Below are 11,982 nucleotides of genomic sequence, written 5' to 3'. Positions count from 1 at the left end.
GGATGCCCCCCCGTTGCTAGAGGCCGAGGTAGAGGTCGGGGGAGGGCACCGACTCGAGGTAGGGGACGAGGGCATCCTAGAGCTATTCTAGTAGCACCACCAGCAGATCCTACGGGAGATCCTATTATTGAGGAGCAGGGTGAGGTGCCTGCAGCTGAGCCTACCCCGACGGACTTTATGACAGCACCGGGATTCCAGGAGGACATGGGCCGTATGCTACGATTCATGGATACCATGACTTAGGCTGGTTTATTTCCAGCAGATCCAGCTACATCACAAGCAGGAGGGGGAGCACAGACCCCTACTACTCAGGCTCATGGTCATGCAGCTGCAGTGTATCAGACTCCGGGTGCACTACCCATGGATGGGGCTTGTCGCACCTCCTTTTTCCGCCCCCGGGGGGGTGCGTGGGAGTTTTCTCCAATTAAAGGACATTCGAAACGGGATTTGTTTATTTGTTTCAGAGTCGCCACCTGGGAATTTTAAGGCGTCCCAAGTCACCAGTTTTAATCCCTGAATCGAGGAGAATATGACCCTGTTTGTTATTCTGCGAACCAGAAATCCTGAGTAAGGAATTCTGTTAATCCGGAAGAAGGTGTTAGGCATTTCCGAATTCCGTGGTTCTAGCACGGTCGCTTAACTGTTTTTATTCTTGGCTTATCTTGATTTTACATTTTTATTGCAGGATTTTGTTACCGCTTCTGTTTATTGTTTACCATAAACGAATTACGCGTACGTATATTCGTATTATACATTTTTATAGATATAAAGAATCGTGTCACGCATACGTGTACACAATAAAATTGACCATATTATAGTTTTTATTAAAAATCATATGTTCAAAATTTAAAATAAAATTAAGAACATCGTCACCTTTGTATTTAAACAATGAACTGCACATCTCGGGTTATATGAAATTATTTTAACATCCTCGGAGAAATCCCTTTTATTAAAATGTTCACTCGAAGTTGCGCGAACGCATAATTCGAATTGCTTTTAGAAATATAATCAGGTTACGCGAACGCATCCCTAATTACGCAAAATATTCTTAATAGTAGTATAGATTTTCCACAAATTGTTTATTATATCTATACATTTTATGTAAAAATCATGAGAAATCTCCATTTAAGATACCCTTAAATTCTTGAAAAGAATTCACAATTTATTAAATGTTTATTGCGAATTATATTTTTTCGCGTATGAATTATATTCCTCCAAGCTATTCAAATCCAAAGAAAAGAATAAACATATGATTAACACTATTTTTTAGTAAATACAATATATGTATACTAAAAATGTGAATAGCGTATGAAACTAAAAAAATCAATTCTTGATTGGAAATGATATTTTCGAAGAATTCTCATTATTCTTTTTGCAACGAATGCTATTTTTGCACTCTTAAAATTGTTACACGTTATAACTCTAATCTACTTCTATATCGCTTGTTCTTAATCCGATATGCATGATTATTTTAATTAATTCTGTTTATGATTGAGTTTGGGATATACATAATCAAAACGATTTCTATTCTCAACCTATGCGAACTATTGGAAAACGCTAACTTTCGCATTGTAAAATTCCTAGGCCCTTTGTTATTAAGAAAGAGAACAAATCTACCTGTTGACTTAATAAAATGATATTGCATATAACATTATTCGCCATATTTTGACCTTGTGAACATAACGGATTTTACTAATGCAACTTTCAACTATTGATTGTAAACATAATCATTGTTATGCCATAATATAACAAAATGCAACCAACATCACCTAGCTTTAAACAACAACTAAAAAAAACTAACAAAATAAACCAATAATGTATTTTTCCTTGATATTTCCATATTATGCTGTACCTAACTAATAATACCATAAAGTTTAAATAATGGCCATCTTTCTGCCATGTTCCCTATTTTGACAATTCAACTACACTAATGAGATTTCAAAATGGATAACACTTATTACAAAACTTTTATACGAATTTCAAAATAAGACAATTAACTTATAGTCATCGTGTCGAACTCACTACTAGTTAATCAATATGAAACAAAGCTGAAATTTAAACTAACAAACTTAAATGAATAGAAAACAGAATTACAATTCGAGCTTCATTTATTTGTCACGTTGAAGCCTTTCATGACAGGAGTTTACAGATATGTACCTGGAAACGAGGGAAGAAGAAGTGAATTTCAGCAGTAATGGCAGCAACAAAATAGGCAGAAAATGCCAAATAACGCAGCTGATTTTGAGCACAATCAACGAGTCCCGTGAAACCAGACCAATAGTAACAGAGATTTGAGAAAAAATTTCAGATTTAAACCACACAGTATCAATAAACAAACACGGACAGATTCCAGGAAAAATATGTTTCGGGTTTTTCTTTCTTTTTTCTATATCTGTTTCAGATTGTGTGTGTGTGTGTGTGTTCTCATTCTTCTGTTTCTTTTTGTTTTCTTCTTTATTTTCAGATTGTTGTTTCTGATTAGTATGTGTTTCTTTTCCTAATTTCTATCTTTTCCCTCTGTGTATCTCTCTGTGTATATGTATCTCTGTGTGTATTCCCTAATGCCTTAAAAATCAGATCCCCTCCTCTAATGTCTGTCCCTGTATTTATACAGGTCTGCCCCCTCTCTTAAGTGCTGCCTGGACCCCCCTTTTGTTATCTAAGGCAGATTTTCCCTTAAAATCTGCCACTGAACTGTTTTTTCTTATTCAAACAGCAGTAAGGATACCTTTGCTTTATTTTCAGCCCCTACACTTCCTTTGGTTTCCTATTATCCTATTAGATTAACAGCCACTAACATTCCACTTCCAGCACACTAGCACTAACACTGTTTTTTACTGTTTCATTCCCAGAAATGCCCTGAAATCCTACTGTTATTACTGCCCATTAATACAAAATCAGAATCTATTACAAAACAGATTTTAAAATCTGTCCAGGCTTAATTATCCTTCTGATTTAAACAGCTAGAACTAATCCTAATCAACTTCCTAACATAGTTGTATCTACCTAACCCTTGTAAACTTGAATTCAAACTTAACATCACAATAACATTACACTGAATTCAGTACAATAATTCAAACTGAACTTCAACTTTGAACTAAAATCAAACAAACACAGGAGCATTGTCAATATACTGACAATGCCCTGAAACTTAATGTTCAGGAAACAATATATACACAACATTTATTTTGACAGACTCATTGAAATATAAACAAAGGTGATTTAACTGACGAGTATTAATTAAACTGATTATCTACAACATTTGTCAACAAACAGTCTATAAAAAATAGCATTAATGGCAATAAGAATTTACAAAACAACTAATCGACGAACTTAATCGAGTCGATTACACATATTATAAACAATCATAAACAATAGAAACAATAGTATAATTCAGATCAAATAGACGGGTATGAGACAGAATTATGGAATCAACTAAACAAATATGAAAATTACACAGGTTATTAAAACAAACAACTATACATACGTAGGAAACAAAAGAAATAGGAAAATACCTCTGAATCTTCAATTTCATACGGACTCAAACTCAACTTGGATTCGGACTTTTGAAATCAAACAGACCTTAGTCGAAGTATTTTCAACTGAAAATACTTCGACTAAGGTCGATTAAACCTCAAACCCTCGCTTGAATTGAAAAAATTCCAAGATTGGAAATTTTTTAGGGTTTCAGATTCGAGGATCTTAAATTTGAACACTTCTGGGCAGATTCGAAGGGAACCAAAGATGACACAAGGGTGAGGGAAGCCTAGGGGTCATTTGGTGTTAATTTGGAAGGAATCTGAGTGAGTTCATATTTGATTCGAACCTTCAAAAGAAGATTCGAAGAGTTCTGAGGGGATTCGAACCAAACCAACACTAGATCCGTAGCTAGGGTAGTTAGGGGAGGCTACGGTGTGAATTTGGAGACCATCGGAGAGGGTTCAGTTTTCAGACCAACCTTCGATTTAAGATTCGAAGAGTTGGGGTCTGATTCGAAGGAAACTAAGGCCAGATCCGTGAAGAGGAGGTTGTGAGGAGTCTGGGGTGTTAAGGTGGTGACCGGCGGCGTTGTTGCCGCTGGGTTTCAGGCGATGGGATGCTAGGGCGGCTAGGGTTAGGGGTGTGCTTTCGGAGAAGATGATGAATAGTAAAGAGGTGGGTGTTTATTTAGGGGCCGGGGTAGGGATTTGGACTTATATAGGGACGGGGTGGATTGATGCTGACCGTTAGATCAGGCAGAATGAATGGCCAGGATCCGTTCATTAAACCAAACGATGTCGTTTGGTTTAATGCCAGGGTCGGGCTGAGTCGGGGCAGTGGGTCGGGTAAGGATCACGGGTTAGGGTGATGAGATCTCAGCCGTTGGATGGATTTGATCCAACGGCCATTGATGAAATACGACCAAACGCTGTCGTTTTGGTTCGTTTAAATTGGACCGGACATGGGAGTGTTGGGATTGGGCTGCGGAGGGAATTAATTTGGTTGGGCCTGATTTTGTTTAGAATTTTTGGCCCAGATCCGTTTTACCCATTTAATTTCCACTCTTTTTTAATTTCCAATTTAATTCTTCAATTTATTAAAATCCTAATTAAAATTATAAAAACAAAAATTATTATTACAAAAATACTGATTACTTTTAACAATTATTAACACATAGACAAAACATTAATCACACAGTGAAACATTTAAAATAGAACCAATGCATATTTTTGTGATTTTATTTTTGAATCAATTATTAAATGCATAATTAAATCCTAGATATGCATGAAACATATATTTTTATTTTAATTTTGTTTAATTATAACAAAGCAAACATTTACGGACAACACAAATAATTAACAAACACCACACAAATTCTAAAATTGCACACTAAAAGAAATTAATTTTTTTTTTGATTTATTTTGGAGTTGTTTTCGGGAGGCAAAAATCACGTACTCACAGGGCTCAGCTAGTTACTGCAGTGATACCCGAGCCCAGACCAGCTGCGAATGGTGACCCGCAGAAGTTGTTGGATAAATGGACTAGACTTCACCCTCTTGTCTTCGGGGGTGAGCGTCATGAGGATGCTCAGGACTTCATTGATAGGTGCAGGGATAAACTGCACAACATGAGGATATTGGAGTCGCATGGAGTTGACTTCACTACTTTTCAGCTAGAGGGCAGGGCCTATAGGTGGTGGCAGTCTTATGTTCTTGGCAGACCCGCAGGTTCTCCTCCTATCACTTGGAGTTAGTTCACATAGTTATTTTTGGACAGGTATATTCCACCCTTTAAGAGGGAAGAGCTGCAGTATCAATTTGAGCAGCTTGAGCAGGGTCAGATGTCCATGACCATTTATGAGGCGAGGTTTTCTGAGTTATCCCACCATGCATTGATGATACTTCCTACTAACGTAGAGAGGGTGCGAAGGTTTGTTGCAGGGTTGCATTCTGGCATCAGGGTCTACATAGCCCGAGAGGTGGAGATGGGGACTCCTTATCAGTTAGCAGTGGAGATTGCTCGGAGGATTGAGGGCTACCGTTTGAGGGGTAAGGAGCAGATGCAAGAGGATAAGAGGGCTAGATTCTCCGGAGAGTTCAGAGGTGCCCCGGCTAGGGGCAAAGGTCAGTTTGGGAGGGGACAGCCTAGTAGGCCCCCATATTCAGCACCACCACCTGCTCGGGGTGCTCCGGCGTGCCCCTATTTCAGCGTCATACCAAAGAGTTCTTACTGCCTACCAGCTATTCAGGGTTCCTCTTGTAGGTATTCAGGTCCTCGGGGTTCTTCTGATTCTTATTTTAGTGCTATGCCGGAGAGTTCATACTATCCACCGGCTATTCAGGCTTCTTCCAGTGGGTCTACAGGCCATCAGGGTCAGCAATCAGGGTAGCAGGTCGCCACACCGTGGGGTTGTTTCGAGTGTGGAGACCTTCGTCATATGAAGAGATACTGCCCCAGGCTTCGGGGCAAGGCAGTACAACAGGGTCAGTAGCCTATGATTTCAGCACCGGTTGCCCAATCACCTAGAGGTAGACGGCAGACTAGTAGGGGTCATCCTAGAGGTGGAGGTCAGGTAGAGAGAGGTCAGCCAGCTACTGCTCTGTCAGGTGGAGGCCAACTAGCTGGTGCTCTAGCCAGATTCTATGCCCTTCCGGCTAGGCCAGATGTATTGGCCTCAGATGCCGTCATCACAGGTATTATTTTCGTCTGCAGTAGAGATGCTTCGGTATTATTTGATCCAGGGTATACCTATTCGTATGTGTTATCTCTGTTTACTCATTTTCTGGTTATTGCTCCTGAGCCTTTGGGCACTCATGTTCATGTGTCCACTCCTATGGTCAATTCTGTGGTTGTGGATCGGATCTACCGATCATGTGCTGTCACATTTTGTGGTTTCAAGACTGGAGCACATCTCCTGTTGCTTGATATGATCTACTTTGAGATCATCCTGGGCATGGATTGATTATCTCCATATCACGCCGTCCTAGATCGCCATGCCAAGAATGTTACTTTAGTGATGACAGGGTTGTCAGGATTGGAGTGGAAGGGTTCCACAGTTGATACATCTAGTCGGGTTATCTCTTTCCTGAAGGCTCGGCAAATGGTCGAGAAGGGGTGTTTGGCTTATTTGGCTTATGTTCGGGACACCACCGTAGAGTCTCCGATGGTTGATTCAGTTCCAGTAGTCCGAGAGTTCGCCGATGTGTTTCCTTCTGATCTTCCTGGCATGCCACCAGATGGCGATATTGATTTTTGTATTGATTTGGCTCCAGGCATCCAGCCTATATCTATCCCACCGTACCATATGGCTCCGAAAGAGTTGAAGGAGTTGAAGGAACAGCTTGAGGAGTTGTTATCAAAGGGGTTTGTTAGGCCCAGTGTTTCACCTTGGAGCGCACCAGTGTTATTTGTGTAGAAGAAGGATAGGACTATGCGGATGTACATTGACTACCGCCAGTTGAACAAGGCTACCATCAAGAATAAGTACCCGTTGCCGCGCATTGATGATTTGTTCGACCAGTTTCAGGGTGCTAGGATGTTCTCTAAGATCTATTTGAGGTCGGGGTATCATCAGTTGAAGATTCGAAACTCGGATGTTCCGAAGACCGCATTTTGGATGAGATATGGCCATTATGAGTTTCTGGTGATGTCTTTTGGCTTGACTAATTCCCCAGCAGCATTTATGGACTTGATGAACAGAGTGTTCAGGCCTTATATTGATTCCTTTGTCATCGTCTTCATTGACGACATCTTGATATACTCCTATAGCCTGGGGGAGCACGAGCAGCATTTGAGGATAGTGCTTCAGATCTTGCGAGAGCAGAAGCTATATGCTAAGTTCTCCAAGTGTGAGTTTTTGCTAGAGTCAGTGGAATTCTTGGGGCATATTGTGTCAGGAGAGGGGGTGGATCCCAAGAAGATTGAGGCGGTTCAAAGTTGGCTACGTCCTACTTCAGTGACCGAGATCAGGAGCTTCCTGGGGTTAGCAGGCTATTACAGGCGATTCGTGCAGGGCTTTTCATCTATTGCATCATCTTTGACTAGATTGACCCAGAAGGGTGCTCCTTTCTATTGGTCTGATGATTGTGAGGCGAGCTTTCAGAAGCTCAATACAGTCTTGACTTCAACACCAGTTCTTATGTTGCCTTTAGGTTCAGGGATGTATACGGTATATTGTGATGCTTCATGCGTTGGATTGGGGTGTGTATTGATGCAGGAGGGACGAGTTATTGCCTATGCTTCGCGCCAGCTGAAGATTCATGAGAAGAATTATCCTGTGCATGATTTAGAGTTGGTCGCGATTGTTCATGCTCTCAAGATATGGAGGCATTATCTGTATGGGGTGTCATGTGAGGTTTATACTGATCATCGTAGCTTGCAGCATTTGTTCAAACAGAGGGATCTCAATTTGAGGCAATGTAGGTGGCTTGAGTTACTAAAGGATTATGACATCACCATTCTTTATCATCCAGACAAGGCAAATATGGTCGCGGATGCCTTAAGCAGGAAGGCAGAGAGTATGGGTAGCTTGGCATTCATTCCAGCAGGTGAGAGGCCATTAGCTTTGGACATTTAATCCTTGGCTAACAGACTTGTGAGGCTGGATATTTCGGAGCCCAGTCGAGTCCTTGCGTGTGTTGTTGCTTAGTCTTCGTTATTGGGACAGATCAAGGCCAGGCAGTTCGATGATCCCCAATTGGCGGTTCTTAGAGAGACAGTACTGTAGGGTAGTGCCAAGGAGGTCTCTATAGGTAAGGATGGTGTTCTACAACTCCAGGGTCGCTTATGTGTTCCTAATGTTGATGGTTTTAGGGAGAGGATCCTGTAGGAGGCTCACAATTCGCGGTATTCCATTCATCCGGGTGCTACAAAGATGTATCGTAACTTGAGGCAGCATTAGTGGTGGCGCAGGATGAAGAAAGACATAGCGGAGTATGTGGCTAGGTGTTTGAATTGCCAGCAGGTCAAGTATGAGCAACAGAGGTCGGGTGGCCTACTTCAGCAGATGCCTATACCAGAGTGGAAGTGGGAGTGCATTACTATGGATTTCGTAGTTGGGTTGCCTCGGACCTTGCGGAAGTTTGATCTAGTGTGGGTCATCGTGGAAAGGTTGACCAAATCGGCACACTTTATGCCGGTTGTGACTACTTACACTTCGGAGAGATTGGCTCAGATTTACATTCGGGGGATAGTCCGGTTGCACAGTATGCATGTTTCCATCATATCAGATAAAGGCCCTCAGTTCACTTCTCATTTCTGGAGAGCTGTTCAGGGTGAGTTGGGGACCCGCGTGGAGCTTAGCACAGCATTTCATCCACAGACCGACGAGCAGTCGGAGCGGACAGTTCAGATCTTGGAGGACATGCTTAGAGCATGTATGATTGACTTTGGAGGACAGTGGGATCAGTTCTTGCCTTTGGCAGAGTTTTCTTACAACAACAGCTACTAGTCCAGCATCGAGATGGCTCCATTTGAGGCTTTATATGGGCGGCGATGTCGTTCTCCTATCGGGTGGTTTGAGCCTGGTGAGGCTAAGTTATACGGCACAGACTTGGTGAAAGATGCCTTGGATAAGGTGAGATTGATTCAGGAAAGGCTTCGCACAGCTCAGTCCAGACAGAAGAGTCATGCATATCAGAAGGTGCATGATGTATCATTCATGGTTGGCGAGAAGGTCCTTTTGAAAGTCTCGCCAATGAAGGGTATTATGAGGTTCGGAAAGAAGGGCAAGTTGAGCCTAAGATTCATTGGCCCATTTGAGGTGTTGAGGCGAGTTGGGGAGGTTGCCTATGAGCTTGCTCTACCCCCAGCTTATTGGGAGTTCATCCGATTTTCTACGTGTCCATGCTCCGGAGGTATCATGCCGACTTGTCCCACGTGTTGGACTCCAGTACTATTCAGCTGGATGAGAGTTTGGTTTATGAGGAGAAGCCAGTTGCCATTGTTGATAGACAAGATTGCCAGTTAAGATCCAAGAGGATTTTAGCGGTGAAGTTCCAGTGGAGGGGTCAACCCGTCGAGGAGGCGACCTAGGAGTCCGAAGAGGACATGTGAAGCAGATATACACACTTATTCATCACCTCAAGTACTTTTCTATGTTCGTTCGAGGATGAACGTTTGTTTAAAAGGTGGAGAATGTAACGACCCAACCGGTCATTTTGCTTTTTAGAACCTCATTCCCCTAAATAAAACTTCTCGCGCTTACTTTAACTGATTTACGACCTGCGGGGATGGTTGGTTCGGGTTTTGGAATAGTTTGGGTTGAAATAGGCTCACTTTATTCCTTAAGATTTTCTTGAAAGGCTAAGTTTGACTTTGGTCAACATTTTTAGCGAACGGACCCGGATTTGCGTTTTGACGGTCCTGGAGGGTTTGTAGAAAAATATGGGACCTGAGCGTATGTCCGGAATCGAATTCCGAGGTCCCTAGCCCGAGTAATGAATTTTTATTGGAAATTGTTAAACTAAAATTCTAAGGATTTAAAGAAACTAAATAATAATTGATCATATTGGTATCGGGCTCATATGTTGGTTCCAGAGCCTGGTACAGGTCCAATATAACATTTAAGACTTGCCCGCAAAATTTGGCGTCAATCCGAGTAGTTTAAGTGTGTTTCCGCTCGTTAGAGGTGAATTAAGAACTTAAAGTTCATAAGTTTGATTCAATTGGTTTTATGGGGTGATTCTTAGATTTAGCGTTGTTTTGGGCATTCCGAAGGTTCGAGCAGGTCCATTTCATGATTTCAGACTTGTCGGTATGTTCGGGCAGGGCCCGGGAGCCACGAGCGTCAATCGGATGAGGCTCGAGTGAAGTTGGAAAATTGGAGAAGGGTTAAGCTTCAGTTGCTGTCATAACCGCACCTACTGTTGGCCAGCCGCAGGTGTGAGACCGCAGAAACGGTTAATCTCACATAGATGCGGCCAAGCCAGGCCAGGTCCAAAGCCGCAGAAGCGGCTATTCCTCCGCAGAAGCGAAGCTGCAAAAGTGGCTGGCAACTCGTAGATGCGGCCTAGCGGCCCATGTGAAATTGCGCAGAAGCGGGATCCCTTCCGCAGATGTGGTGGCCGCAGGTGCGGCCTAGGACCGTAGTTGCAGAAATCACTGAAGTAGTGAGCTTTATTTAATACGGGTTCTAAGTTATTTTTGCCATTTTTCACTCCTTCATTGGGTGATTTTAGAGCTTTTGAGAGAAGACTTCCACCTAACATCTTCAGGTAAGTTTATCCCACCTATTCCTAGATTAATACTTGTGTCTTAGGTAGATTAAACACTAAGATCAAGGTAAAATCATGGGGTTAGAGCAAAACCTAAGGTTTTGATAAAACTTAGATTTCTCCACGAAATTGGTTATGAAGCGAAGTAGAAATCATATATTATTAATCCTTAGGTTACAAAGAACAACTTTTTTCGAAAAAATTTGGAATCCAGGCACGTAGGCCCGGGGTCGGATTTTAGGAAACTTGTGTTTAAGGTTGGGAAATTGCGTTAATAGTTAGAATGTGATCTTATGAGCTTGTATTGACTAGTTCTACCCCATTTAACTAGTTTTGGATCGTTCGGCTCCAAATTGAGAGTTCGGGCTCGTTCTTGGTATTGGAAGTGCACTTTGGAGCGAGGTGAGTCTCATTTCTAACCTTGTAAGAGGGAATTGTCCCCATAGGAGTAAACATTGTATAATTTGCCACTAAATACGGGAGCTACGTACGCACTAGGTGACGAGAGTCCGTGCGTAGCTAATATCACGTTAGTTGTTCGGGTAGTTTAGGACCCGTATCATGCTATATTTGTAAATGTTATATGTCTTCTTGCTAATGTGATCATTTAGGATATGCTAGAGAATTGGAAACGAACAAAAGAGAACATATGTATTTTGGAACACTTGTATGAGCTTAATTGGATATAAATACGCCTTCTTGTGTGTTCCTATTGATAATTGATGCATTTATGGTTCGCGCCATTCATCCCTCTGGTAGTGCACAATTTCTTTTCTGTTGGATCGGGCCATCGACCTCGGCATAATGTGCGCATGATATTTATGTGAATTATTATTGATGACTTGCTTGATAAAAGGTTTGAAATGTAAATGATTAACTTTTATATTAAAATGACATGACTTAGAAATCCTTGTTTCAACTGTTATATAAATGTGATCTTCATGTTGGGCATAACATCATATTATATTATTTGACCTTAGTAGGTATCAAGTCAACCTCTCGTCTCTACTTCTTCGTGTGACGACCCGGTCGGTCGTCTTAAGAATTTACACCCTGATCCCCTATTAACTACTTTCCCCAAGTTTATTTCTACTATTTTGATTTGTTGGGATGTTCGGTTTTGAGTTTCGGGGAGTTTTGGGACACTTAATCTCTAAATGATAGCTTAAGTGTTGGAAAGTTGACTGTAGTTGGAAAAGTGTGAAGATGGCCTCGAAATAAAAATCAGATGGTTCCGTTGGGTGATTTCGGGCTTAGGGGCGTGTTCGGATTGTGTTTTGGAGGTCCA

This window comes from Nicotiana sylvestris, chromosome 1 (assembly GCF_000393655.2).
Source record: "Nicotiana sylvestris chromosome 1, ASM39365v2, whole genome shotgun sequence".
Lineage (NCBI taxonomy): Eukaryota > Viridiplantae > Streptophyta > Magnoliopsida > Solanales > Solanaceae > Nicotiana > Nicotiana sylvestris.
Note: the sequence above shows the minus strand (reverse complement) of the source record.